A 14686-nucleotide genomic window follows, 5' to 3' on the forward strand; every position below is an offset into this window, starting at 1 on the left:
GAAGAGTCTGTTCATGCAGGTGTCCAATTTTATTTTCTAAACGAGTGCAAGGGAGAACTCATTGCCAGTACTAACTGAAATAAATAAATAAACATGTCAGTGCAACATAGGAGTCCAAAACCTGAAGTCTTTTTGTTCCACATATTTATCATTCTCAGTCCTCCTTCTTTACAAAAGATATAAGATTAATCAATTTAAACCTAAAATTAAATCTGGGCCCAAGAATATAATCTGTCTTCCGATGAGTCCTATTAAGGAACAGAATATTTTCTGGCCATAAAACCAGTATAGTGATACAGTTTTAGATTTATACAAGCAAAATGTATTGTATGGGAGTCAAGCTATAGAATTTTGCTTCCTTTGTTTTATTTTTTATTTTTTATTTAATTTGATTTGATTTTTTGAACAGGTGCTTGTTGTATAGTTGATTATGTTAGGCATGGAAACAGAGAATGAAATCCTGGCCCAACTGAACAGTGGCAAAACTCCCATGACATCAATAAGGCCAGGATTGCACCTTGCAAATTTTGATGCTCAGTATACTGTGTTCATCCAGAGAGGTTCAAAGGCTCCAAGCTGAATGATAAATTCAGGTTATTTGTGTTTTCTGCAACATGTGTTCCATTATAGAAACACATGTTGCACAGAACATTGTTGATCATACTGCATCCATCTGGTCTGAAGTGCTTTGCCACAGGTGATAGCCTGCTGTTCTCAACAAGTCTCAGATGATCTACTAATGATCAGATAAGCCTTTTTTATTCTTTTACTCCAGTAGAATGCTTGTTATTTGGTGTAGATGATTTATGTACAATTCCTGTTATGGCAACTGTAAAATGTTGAAAAATGATAGTGCTTTTATGTCTTCTCCTATCTGACTATCACAGTGGGTGTTTGCCAACTCTGCAGCTTGATGTGATATGTGCACAAGATCTTTTGAAGTTTCACTTGTGAGAGGAACTTTTCTTGAAGTTCAGCAATACTTCATATTTTTTTGCTCTTTCTGTAAAAGATCAATGCCTGCGGTTTGAAAATGTCTATCCGAGGATTTATTCGGAAGTTTGTCTTTTTGTGAGATAGGGCAAGGGGAAGAAGGCTAACGATTGTAGCGTTTTTTTAAAATCCATTTGCAACCTGCTTATACTTCATAAATGACTTGCACCCTCCATAGGCTTGGAGTTTAAGTAAGATATACGGTAATAAATGCAGCATACCCCCAATGTGCTGCTAATGCTTATGTGGAATATCTTTATTGGAGGTTTGTGTGACGGGTTCCCCTGGGGTACCACTGAGCCCTCAGACCCACCAGCCTGTGCTCCCTCTCTCACTGTGCTGCTGTGACAAACTGCAGATCCAGGCCCAGTCCTACACTTTCACCAGCATACACATGGGTAAGGACACATCCAGCTGCAGTTACATGCAGACTGTCTGACCAGTCACTGCATGTGAACCAACAGTAGAGAGGCTACAGCCAAAATAGCCACCACCTTCCCAGCCTAGACCTGAGAGTTGTACCATCCTGCCCTTGTCAAAACCCCAACCAGTATGAATTTATTAACCAGTTTGCCTCCTCCTCAGTGTGGAGAGGAAATGCAACAGCCTTTGCCCCTTGAGCTATGATTTCCGACACACTTAACTCCAACTTACCAGTTTAGATAAAGCAAAAACAAGTTATTAACTACAAAAGATAGATGTGAAGTGATTATAAGTGGTAGCAACTGAACAAAGCAAATAAACAAAATAAACAAAAACGCAAACTAAGCCTACAATATTAGGATATGAATTAGCAAATTCTCACCCTGAGAGATGGTACAAGCAGACTGCAGATTCTTAAGGGACAAACTGCACTTGCTTTACAGCTTTGAATCCCAGGTCTTTCATGTAGAGGCTAGGAATCCCTTTAGCCTGGGTCCAGCACTTTCCCCAGTTCAGTCTTTGTTTGTCAGGTGTTTCCGGTGTCATCTTGTGTGGGGAGTGAAGAATCACGGATGATGTCACTTCAGGCCTTAGGTAGCTTTAGCATGTGGCTGGAACCCTTGTTCCAAACTCAGTTTGTGGAAAAACACTGACATCCCAAGATGGAATCCAGAGACATATGGACTTATTTCATGACCTTGTGGAGTCATAGCAGCCATTACTTACAGACCATCTGGAGAGTTCTCAGGAAGGCTCACCAGGTGGGGGATAAGCTTCTCCTAAGGCCTATTGTTTTTTCCTAAGGGCCTATTACTCTGAATAGGCCCTTTCCCCACCCACTATCTAGACTGAAAGCATCTTGCCTAGTGGTGTCACCCAGGTATAACTAATGTGAAATACAGATATATAGTCAGTATTCATAACTTCAGATACAAAAATAATACATGCATACAAATAGGATAATTGTATTCAGCAAATCATAACTTTTCCAATGACACTTCACATGACCCATCTCATACAAAATGCATCATAATAATGCCATAATTATATAATAATAAAATTGCTGTGAAGAATATGAGGCTCAGTGTCACATTTTGCAAACATGGTATCCTATTCTGTATGATCCGCTGCTAATAGTGGATGAATAGTCCTTTTGAGTCACCAAGGATACCACATCATCCGTCCAGGATCTTCTTTTTCTGCCTCATGTTCTTCTGCCATCAATTTTCCATTCCAGTGCTCACAAACATCACCTGCGTTAGTTTTGCAGTCTATCTTTTTTTTTTAGAATTCTTCTGTAACACACTATAATTTTAAGGATCAAAGTTTCTTTATTATCAATTGTTTTGAATGTCTGTGTTTCAGAGCTGCAATTTAACACAGACCAAAGATCATTTTTTAAGGCTTGGAATTTAGTCTTCAGATTTACGTCCTTTCTCATCAGATATTTCCTCTTCCAGAATGTCCCTTTTGCTCTTGCTATTCTGGTGCTGATTTCAGTATCCAATCTTCCATTTTCTACAATTATTCTTCCTAAGTAGCAATAATTTCTCACTTGCCATACAGCTCAGTCATTCATTGGGGTCTTGCATGTTTTCCCAGGATCCTTGCCTATGACCATAGTTTGCTCAATACATTATAATCTGTCAGAACTGATGGATACAAAAGTATAAAAATAATTATGCTGGAATCAGAAGGCAATTATAAAGGGAGATATAAATGAAAAATCTAATGGAGATCAAGAGAGGAGTCAGACAAGGTTGTATAGCGTCACCTTCTTGATTCAACATTTATAGAGTGTTTGATTAAATTAATTGAAGAAACAGAAGAAGGTATAAAGATGAATGAAAAATTGGTGAATAACGTTTCTCTGTGCAGATGACAGTGCTGTTGGCTGATTCAGAAGAAGGTCTGATTAAATGAGTGGAGATTATAGTTTATATAGCAGACTTTTGTATATATTAATTTTAAGTATGTAAATAATCAGTTAACTTCAATGGGAATGTTGGTAAAGTTAAAATCAAGCATTTATAGTGTCCTTGCAGGATTTAGGGCATGGTATTTCTGAAAGAAGAAGGATGCTGGAAACGTAAGCTGAATGGTGAATCGATTATAATAAAACTAAATAGATCAGATGACCCTTAGGAACTGTTACTCCTCCTCTTCAGTGGCACTCTATAATAGGGCCTGATCCTAAATCTGTAAATGTAAAGTAGAGTCTTTCCATTGACTTCAGTGGGCATTGAATCAGATCTGTATATTGTACAGCTGGAAGTTCTTCCTTGCTGAAGGCTGTAGCTTTCAAGAGGAAATTGCCATTTTGTTATAGATATAATTGTAAATAAGATTTTATGCGTTCCTTCAGTAATGTTTGCACAGGAAATTCTTTGTAGTAAAGACTGAGGTACAGGATTAGTATAGCTGGTAATTTCCTTGACTTTGGTTATGTGACTCTTGAGCCAGTTTTGTATTTGATAAATAAAATTACTTTCTTATCTTAAATGTATAATAGGATCTACCCAGAATGACTTTGGCATAGTTTGTTTGATCAATTTTCTACAGCAAACAAATGTTGATTTTTAATACACTTTTTTTTTACTCTTTTTTGTTTTAAACGGTGTAATACAGTATGAACTATTGGGTATATTTACTTTAAACAGCCTTGTAATCCCTAAGAAGTCTGTTTACACAAGGCATTGTAATATGTAAACACAAATGTCAATATTAATTATGACATCAAGCTCAAGGGAGCTTTTACATATTGCTTGGGCATTTTTCAAAACAAACAAGAACATTATACTGTAAAGGTTTGATGGTAACGTAGGAGTATTAAAGAGTTATTATGCTCTATCAACCCCTGTAAGAAAAATGATTAAAGATTAGATGAAAAGCAGATTAATTATCTGTAATGTTATTGCAGTAGCAATAGCATTACAAGAATAACTAACTTAAAGCTACTGTTTCTTAAAATAGCCGATAAATCAGATGGCTATGAATAAGCTGGCATTTTAATAATAAACCGTTTCCAAAAGGAATAAAGATAGAAGGTTAACACTGCAATGAGCATCCTATTTGGCACTCTGATTTGCTTAGTTACTGGTACTTATTTAATGCTGGGAGTGCTCAACACTTTACAAGACACAAAGATAAACACAGTTTCTGCATTTGCAACAGGACCGTGATCTGTGAATTAACTAGCCTAATACAGGCACTTTCTAGGGTATAGTTTGGGCCAGTCTGGAGGAAAACAGAAAGGTGCATAACGCTGGCAAGTCATGTGTAAAATTATAATTAGGCCGACCAAAAAACAATGTGAAGAGCAACTAGCAAAAGACAAAAACTAACAGCAAAAATGTCTACAGTACATCTACAGCAGGAAGCCGGCCAATCAGTGGGACTCCTGGATGATCGGAATGCTAAAGGAGCACTCAAGGAAGACAAGGCCATTGCAAAGAAGCCAACTTTAATTCTTTGCATTGGTCTTCACTGCAGAGGAAGACAGAGATTCCAACATGACAGTCATTCTTTTTAGATGACAAAATCTAAAGAACTGTCCTAGATTGAGGCATCAGTAAATGAGGCTTTGGAACAAATTGGTAAATTAAACAGTAATAAACCAGATGGTATTCACCTAAGAGTCTGAAGGACCCCAAATATGAAATGCACAATTACTAACTATGTTATGCAATCTGTTGTATAAATCAGCCTCTGTATCAGATGACATGAGGATAGCTAATGTAACTTTGATTTTTTTTAAAAGTCTCCAGAGGCAATCCTGGCAATTACAGGCCATAAGCCTACATTGAATATCAGGCAAATTGGTTGAACTTAGTAAAAAATGGAATTATCAGACACATAGATGAACATGATATGTGAGGGAAGAGTCAACACGGCTTTTGTAAAGGGAAATTATGCCTCACCCAATTATTATAATTCTTTGAGGTTGCCAGCAAGATACAGACACGGGCTATCCAACTGATATAGAATCATAGAACTATAGGATTAGAAGGGACTGCAAGGGTCATCTAGTCTAACCCCTGCTAAGATACAAGTTTTGTTGTGTTTCAACCATCCAAGACAGATGACTATCCAGCCTCTTTTTGAAAACCTCCAGTGAAGGAGATTCCACAAACTTCTCTAGGCAGTTCGTATAGTATAGTATAGTATAGTATAGTATAGTATAGTATAGTACACAGCTACATGTGAAAGGATTGAATTCTTCATTTTACTTAAATGTGTTTTCTAGATTATTCCTAAACAGCATGTTTTATCCAGAAACACAGAGCTTACTTAGAAATTAAGCAAACCATTTTCATGTGGCTATTTTAATACACATTGGAGAAATATCTCCTTACATTTGTGATATCACTCTACCCTTTAAACTTTGCAACCCTATAAATTAGTATGCTTGACAGGAGGGTGCCACTCTACTTCAACTTCAGAAAGACTTTGACAAGGTCTGAGATCAAAAGTTGTTAAGCAAAGTAAGCAGTCATGGGGTAAAAGGGAAGGTTCTCTCATGGATCTATAACAGGTTAAAAGATAGGAAATAAAGGGTAGGAATAAAGAGTCAGTTTTCACAATGAAGAGAGGTAAATAGTGGCATCCCCAAAGGATCTGTACTGGGACTGGTGCTGTTCAACATTATCATAAATGATCTGGAAAAGGTGGTGAACAATGAGGTGACAAAGTTTGCAGATGATACTAACTTATTGAAAATAATTAAGTCCAAAGCTGACTATGAAGAGTTAGAAAGGAATCGCACCAAACTGGGTGTTTGGGCAACAAAATGGCAAATGAAATTCAATGTTGATAAAGGGAATGTAATGCACATTGGAAAAAAATAATCCCAACTATGCATACAAAATTATGGGGTCTAAATTAGTTGTTATGACTCAAGAAAAAGATCTTGGAGTCATCATGGATAGTTCTCTGAAAACATCCACTCAATGTGCAGCAGCAGTCATAAAAGTGAACAGAATGCTTCCATTAGGAAGGGGATAGATAATAAGACAGAAAATATCATAACACTGCTATATAAATCCCTGGTACTCCCACACCTTGAACATGCATACAGTTTTGGTCCCCATCTCAAAAAAAGATACATTAGAACTGAAAAAGCTACAGAGAAGGGCAATGAAAATGATGAGGGGTATGGAACAGCTTCTATATGAGGAGAGATTACAAAGACTGGGACTATTCAGTTTAGAAGAGTGATGACGAAGGGGGGATGTGATAGAGGTCTATAAAATCATCAGTGGTGTAGAGAAAATAATAGGGGACGTGTTATTTACCCCTTCACAAAACACAAGAACCAGAGATCACCCAATGAAATTAATAGGCTCCCACACACTTCTGTGTGAGCTACACACACACACACACCAGCTCTCCATTTCAGCAGCTCCCCCAGCAATGTAACAGACAGAAAATCACAACGGCCTACTGCTGTATCCCTGATGTGAATCCCTTCATTATGACAGAGAAAAGCACAAGCCATTTGCTTTGTTCAACATAGGGGAAAAAATTAGTATTGTCCATGTAGGAAAACCAAATGCATCAAAATTCTGCTGCCAAACATGTAAATCTTGTACAAAAATTCCAAATTCTTGTAACTTCAGATGAAAACAGATAAACCCCCTCAGAATGTTAACTGGCTCTGCTCCACTAGCACTAAACCTAAAACCACATGGAAAAGTGCAGAAATCCAAGTTGAAATAACACAAATCTGCCCTAAATCAAAATCTTAAGTAAAAACTGTTTGTGGAGAGTGTGCATGACATATGGTCCACTTTGTGGATATTAGAATAAGGAAGGCAAAAAGTGGAAGGATGTTTTGTTCTTTTTCTTGTGCCAGCCTCTTCCTCTGGGTGTTCAGAGCCTGCAATCTCAAGTTGTCTATCAGTGACTGCATTAGGCTTTGTATAGTGTGCAGCAGGAAGACAGGGTTGTTATTGTTCTAATGCTAGTATGAGAGCAGGCTTTGTATAGGCACAACTAGGATTAAGCATTAGGCATAGTCCTTCCCATTGAGAGGAAGTAAATTTCAAACAGCTTGCACAACCACTTCTTTGCTTTCAAGAATACAAGAAAAAGAGGTGCATAAGGTTGGTGGAGAATGGCTATGGGTGAGGAGTCGTGGGTTTAAGTGTGATGTATAGTGTGCAAATCAGGCCTTTAGCTATGCATTCCCTTCCCTGGCCTTATTCCTTCTACAAGACTGGCATAATTTGGTGACCATGCAGCAGTACTCTCCTTAATAAAAGACCATCTTCCCCTACGCTGCCTGACTTAAGCAGCACTCTGAATCTTGTGAGTGTTACACTCTGCACCTGCATAGGATTAAGGCTTTTATTGATGTTACATAATTTGTAAGCTCTATAGAGGCTGATAGGAGGATGGCACAGCCTTGCAGCAAAGGGAGAGGGTTGCAGCTCCCACTAAGACTGGCAAGGTGATAATTGGTTCACCATTAGTTATTATCTGTATCAGGGAGCACTCAGAAGACCCAATTAGGAATGGTACCCCATTGTGTAAGATGCTCTGCCAAAACCATAACACACATTACCTAACCTAACTTGTGAGCTAAATTGGGACAAGGTACAACAAATGAGTGCAACAAACAAATGAAAGAGATGGGCGAGAGGGGACAGGGTAACAGTGATAGGAGCCAGTAGTTACATAAGCGAGCTATAGGCCTGATCCAAAGCCTGTGGAAGTCAATGAGATTCTTTCCATTGATTTCTGCAGGACTTAGATCAGGCCCTATGTGCACAGTTAGATGGTCATGACTTATTTAAAGGTCTTCTTAAACAAAAAATAAAGCAGCTAGTTGTAATGTCTACTGGCCACTTGCCCAGCCCTCTAGTAATTTTCTTGTTAAAAATGTGGTGTGTCAATAAACTGTCACCAACTGGCTCTCTACCTTCTCAGACATAACTGGCTAATTTCTTGTAGGTGTACTGTCTTTATTTTTTTCATAATGCCCTGTTACAATTGTTAATATTATCTCTCGTGCAATTTCTTTGACTCCTGGGCCTACTGCATTTAAAACCCTGCATTACTGCTGACACTGGGAGTGAATTTGGCTCAAGATATCAAGATCAGCAATGGCTTCATCCCAACAATTTTGCAGACAAATAAGTTTTCTCTGAGTCCATCAGATTCAGCTGATTGAAGGTGCTACTTAGATCAGCTTCTGGTTCTGAATTTCAAAGGTTTCTTGACATGCCTGTAGGTCTTGCTTCTTTCTTGTCCAGCAGCCTCAGACAAATAACACCAGTGCTTGGGCCCAGTGCTGCACCCCTTTATGAGAGCAAGTCTATGAAATCAAATGAATTACACCAGTGGAAGTGACATATGTGAGATTGGCCACAGGCCTATAGTCTTTGATCATATTCAGACAGAAATATTGCTCCTCGCTCGTGAAGTATTGGGAACCAAGAACTTTTCCAATAGAGACAGCACTTTCTTTCAGATAAACTTATCTGTCTAGGTCTTTCTTCTTGGACTGCCTATGAGGTTTTCTTTTCTTTTTTACCCATTTTTTTCCCTTGCTCAATACTTAATCTGAGCCTGCAAGATTTACCTCAAGGTTCCCACCATAATTTTTAAGCAGCAGCGAGAAATTCTTCTCCTCATTAGGCAGCTCCTTGCTCTTTTACAGATTTTGTGCAGCCATTCATCTTTGCAACTCTCATGACTATTTTGGCCAGATAGGCCTTTTTTAGCAATTTGTTGTTATCCATGACAGAATTTTCTGTGTGCAGAGTCACTGCAGACAGAACTGCTGACCTTGCTCTCATTCTTGCTGCCCTTGCATTTTAATGCCGGATACAGTATTGCTGTGAGACACAAGGAAAGCCATTCAAAAATATTTATTAACATATTAAACTAGGAGGCCTCCACTGTTACTGCTGAACCAAGTGGTGTAGAAAGCCTACGACATTCTGCAATGCCCAATAGGATATGAAAAATACTACAATGGTGCGATCGTTTCCTTTTACCCTCGTATGTGGGGACGGGGAGTGTTTGGAAGGTAGTGGGAATTTTGTGGTGTTTATCTGAGAAAGGAAACAATTTCACTTAATTTAATTGCATAAAGAATATGTGATTTTTTGCATATTTGCATCCAAATTCCTATGGAGCATGTTTACAAATGAATGCAGTATCAGGGTTCAATAAGTGTGCCCAGCTGCAGTGGAGAAGCATGGTAGCTGAATGTGTCCATTACGAAATCAATGACCATATGTCTAACAATATTGGCATTTAACCATTGGGATTCTGGCCAATCTTCGTGTTAACACCGTAAGGACTGGATAGTTTCTGGGGGTCTTCTGGGGAACCCACAGAGTACATTGTAGCTGGAAGATAAGTGTTCAAGCCTTGCTTGGTCAGGACTGTTATCCAGAACATAGAATCAGGTAACAGAGTCCAGATACTACAGTGACTGCATTCTAGAAGTGTAGATAGATGTGTCTCATTAGGCCATATCGATGCTCCCACTACCCTCTGCCTGCTAACTCTGCAAGTGCTGCCTAAGACTAGGAACCAGCGGCACAGAGATGGAAAATGTGGAAAGGACTGGCTTTTGCAGTTTGGTATGATGGTAGTTGGAAGCAGGGATAAGGTCTGCTGATGCTTACAAAAAGAGAGGAAGGCCATGATCAAGGGAGGGAGGGAGAAAGAAAGAGAAAGATCAGGTTCAGAAAAGAAGCTGGAGATACTGTTTAAAAAAAAAAAGCAAGAGGGACAGATGGAAGGAGTGGAGTTGTCTTGGCACTTGTCCATCACAGAGGCTACGTCTACGCTACTGCGGTAAGTCGACCTACACTATGCAACTCCAGCTAAATGAATAACGTAGCTGGAGTCGACATACCTTAGGTCGAGTTACTGCAGGATCTACACCGTGCGGGGTTGATGGGAGAAACTCTCGTTGACTTACCTTACTCTTCTTATTGGGGTAGAGTACAGGGGTTGACTGGAGAGTGATCTGCAGTCGATCTGGTAGGTCTTTACTAGACCCACTAAATCAGCTGCCAGTGGATCGATCTCAGATCATCGATCCCGGCTGTACTGCAGACCTGCTCTTAGAATCTTAATCACTAAAATGACTCATTCTAAGGGCCAAGCGGTTATCGTCAATCTTCAAATTGAACACTCCATAAAAGTGAATGAGTAAATTCAGAACTATTTGGTTATAATTGGCCAGTTAGCTAATAGCCAAAACTTAGCAAACAGAGAATTGGTGACAGGGCTGAAAAAGTTGGGCCCAATTCTCCTCTTTCGCTAGTTTTACACTAGTGTAGCTCTGTTGATTTCAGTGGAGATGGTTCTCTTTTACACTAGTGTAAGTGAGAGGAGCATCAGAACAGCTAAATCTAGATCCTGATGAGTTAATTATCATTTAATGATAAGGGAACAGGGGAATCTGCATGGGAGAATTTGATGAAAAAGATTTAGCTGGCAAGACGAGGGCCAAGAGAGAGTGGGAAAGATCTTGGCAGACATTAGAAGAATATAATATTGAACTAAAGTATTTAAGTCTAGAATGGGGCAGAGGGACTAGCAGTAAGAAGCAGACTCAGTAAGTAGGGATTCTGATTTCCTAGCAGTACCTCAAGCAGTAAAAGTAGAAGACCGCTTCAGAAGGTGTATAATCAGTTTGCTTTGGAGACTGCCTGGTAGTTGCATTCTATTATGAAGAGCAGGATGAGTTCCATCTGCTACAAACTTACTCTGCTTAGGCAGAAGAGGAGTATGTGAGATGGGTCCAGCAGAAAACCAAAGACAGAAATAACTTCCTAGTGCAATAGAAAAGAAGAAGATAGAGAAAGATGACAGAGGATGTAACCTATGAGTAAGGAGATAAGGAAAGCTCAAGCTAACTCTTTCGACTTAGAAACATCAGAGAGAACAAAATAACAAATGAGATTGATGAGGAGAGCTTTGAGCAGTATCTGAGGGAGTAGAATGAACTGGGTATGAGGTATGGAGAGAGGCAGGAGATAATTTGTTGGGAAGACCGGAAGGGAAAAAGCTAGAAGGGCAGTTAGCTTCATTTGTTACAATAAAGGCTTGGAATCTAGATGATTTTGTAAAATCAGTGAAAAGACCTTAACTCCTCATAATTCACATATTATCCATACCTGCTGCTTTCTAGAGCCATAGACAATGAAAGAGATGTTGCTATACTTTCCAATTACTTCACAATACATTAAAATGGTCATTCTGCATGTACACTAAGCGTCCTTTAAGTATGACAGAATAATGTTACAGAGAGTTCAAAAACTATGGTATTTTTGTGCATTATACTTATATTACACGGATGACATATATGAGGAGTTTAGCTCTTGGGCTGCTTAGATGAAAAACAAGGTAATTTTTAAAAAATTGTATTGGTTTGTCAGCAAAAGTTTTTAGATTACAACATATAATGTAGATGGTACATATTTTTGTTCCAGTAGAAAACTTAGGCTGAAATTGGTTCTTGTTTACACCATTGTTCAGAGTAATTCTATTTAAGTCAGTAATATTATTCTGGATTTTACACTGGTGTAACTGGTTCCTTGTATGGTTTTGAAGTGTTTACTGTTAGTTTGGTGAGCTTCAGAGTGATTCTATATTCAGTGGGTGAAAATGTTTTATATTATGTCCATATAAGAGGTATTTATATCTGTGCAAACCCCATTTTTAAGGATTATTGTGAATAAGGTTGCAGAAGTTGCAGCAAATAAAGTTAATGTACAAGAACTGTGGGCAGTATGTGTTTCTAATCTGGCAATTTCATTGTGTTTCATTTTCTGGTTTCATTTATTACAGAATCTTTGTTCATTTACACCTCATATCTTTTCGTTTCAGATAAGAACGTCTATCATTTGGGCTACTCCAAATGTCTCCTTTGTAATCCCTTTATGGGTTATAATACTAGCAATACTCCTTGGATTGTTGGTTCTGGCTATTTTGACCTTAGCTTTGTGGAAGGTATGTTGTATTATTATTATTTACTTAATGAAACTTGGAAGGATGCTTACAAGATTTAGGATGACCAGCCCAAAAAAAAAAAGAGAGAGAGAGAGAATGAGAAATTGGAATCTGTGACCTTTAAGAGTTTTTGAAGCAAAAGCAACAATAAACGTATGTCTTCTTTGATGTGGCATATGACGACATGCTTATTAGCTGACTTTTGTGAAGGGACATTGTTTTCAGAGTCTTCTTTGTTATGAAAGTCTGTTATAAGTGGTTTTACAAAGTTTGGCTCTGATTCCCAAGACTTATGATCTTCTTTCTGGAGTGTTTAGGTACATAAAGCATTTTTGTTTTGTTTTCCTTGAATCCTTAAGGAACTGCCATTTTTGTTAGCATGTAATTATACAATCCGTCACCCAATTTGGGCGGAGATTACTTTTAAGGAGATTTCTCTTAATATTACCAGGTTGTGTCTGATTTTTTTTTAAATTACAAGTCATAAGGTTTGCAGTCAGTGAGTTGGTTGATCTTTATTTCACGGGTTTTAAGACAATCTACTTCTTCAGGGTTCCTGGAAACATCCCTTATAACACTAGAAGCTGAAGTAGTTTCAGACCCATCACTTAGTCCTTGGAAAAAGTGTCATCTCTCAATGATCTTTACTCTGGCCCTGTAAAATGGCCCCCCAACTCAAGGCCAGCTGCTCATCCCTTTGTCACTTTATTTCACTGATTTGAAATTTCTTCAGTAATTATGCCTTACTTAACGACCTCTGAATTGGGATAAACACAAACTGTCTCATTAGAGTCACTGTTGATGTCAAAATTCAAATCAGGCTTTCAATAGTGGCTGTCAAAAGCAGCTTTTATTAATGTAGATTTTTGTTTATACTTTGGGGTCCAATCCAGCTTTCCTCTTCTGCCTAAAGCTCCCACTCTCTTCACAATGAATGTTATGAATAGAAAATAATTAATAATCTAGCCGGTCTGACAGACTGTACCTGCCTTTCAGAAGAATATAAAACAGTGCAACATAGCACCCAGGGTATGCAAAATGCTATTGTCCTTTGAGAATGCTGTATTATCTCTCTGGCACCAAAGGGTGAAATTCTGGCACCATTGAAGTCAATGAGAATTTTGCTACTGACATCAGTGAAGCCAGGACTGCATTCAAAGAATGGAAGGTGCTTTTCAAAACAATAGGGAGACAAGATCCCTGCCCAAGGAGTAAAGCACTTTTTCTACTTAGAACATTGTACACATGTATTAAATAATAAGTACAGCATCCTACATGGACAGACGTGCTATTTCTTCTGAAAGGACAGGCACCATATGATAGACTGGGTGGCTTTTCTCTATTCGCAGCATTTCTAATGTTTTCCTCTGTAGCGCATATTTCTCTTGTTCTTAATTTTTCTCTACAAAAATACATTTAATTGGAGAGAAAAAAGTAACAAACTTTGTATGTGTGATGGAAGGAAGACAGACATTTCTACTATTGTTCATTTCTTTGAATTTATTACAATGATTTATACTTATCTCAGTCAGATGTCTTATGCCACCCCTTTGTGTTCATTTTTATTGTGTATTTATTCATATGCTAGCACATTTTTTATGTAACTACTTTGGTGCTGTTTATGCCTTTCCTGTAGAAGCAAACCTTAAATTCACTAGAATGTATTTAATATTTTATTTGTATATAGTAGCTACAGAGCAAAAAAATGGTGGCATTTAAGGTGATCTCACGAGATGCTAATCTCCTTCAACTCCCACTAACTGAAAAGAGCCAGGATGGTCAGTACTTCGCAGAATAGTTCTATTACAACTCAGTGCATTCTTAAAATCTCCTGGAATTCCTGATATATAGTGGGTTTATGTATGTATTTACCAACATAAAGGGCAATGTCCCTGCTCCAAAGAGCTTATAAACAATGGGCCCAATTCCACAACTCCTATTCTAGTGAGTAGATCATACTTGTGCAACTAGTTCTGTTGACTCCATGTGCGAGCTGGGAGTGAAGAAGAGCCCCTAAGTTAAGGTTCAACATGGTGAGGGGTGGAAGTTAGAGGAAAGGAGCATGAGCTGCAGGAGAACAGTCATGTGGCTGCCTTATTGTGATTTCTCTGTTGGCTTGTTTTCTGTAGTGCGGCTTCTTTGACAGAGCTAGACCTCCTCAAGATGACATGGCTGACAGGGAACAACTGACAAATAGCAAGAACTGATGCATAAAAGAGGAGAGTGAAGGTTCAATTCAGAGTCCCGCTCAAGCCTAGAAGTGTGCTAAAGATTAAATGAAGGATTTCTT

This window comes from Gopherus evgoodei, chromosome 2, assembly GCF_007399415.2.
Source record: "Gopherus evgoodei ecotype Sinaloan lineage chromosome 2, rGopEvg1_v1.p, whole genome shotgun sequence".
In the NCBI taxonomy this organism is placed as follows: domain Eukaryota; kingdom Metazoa; phylum Chordata; order Testudines; family Testudinidae; genus Gopherus; species Gopherus evgoodei.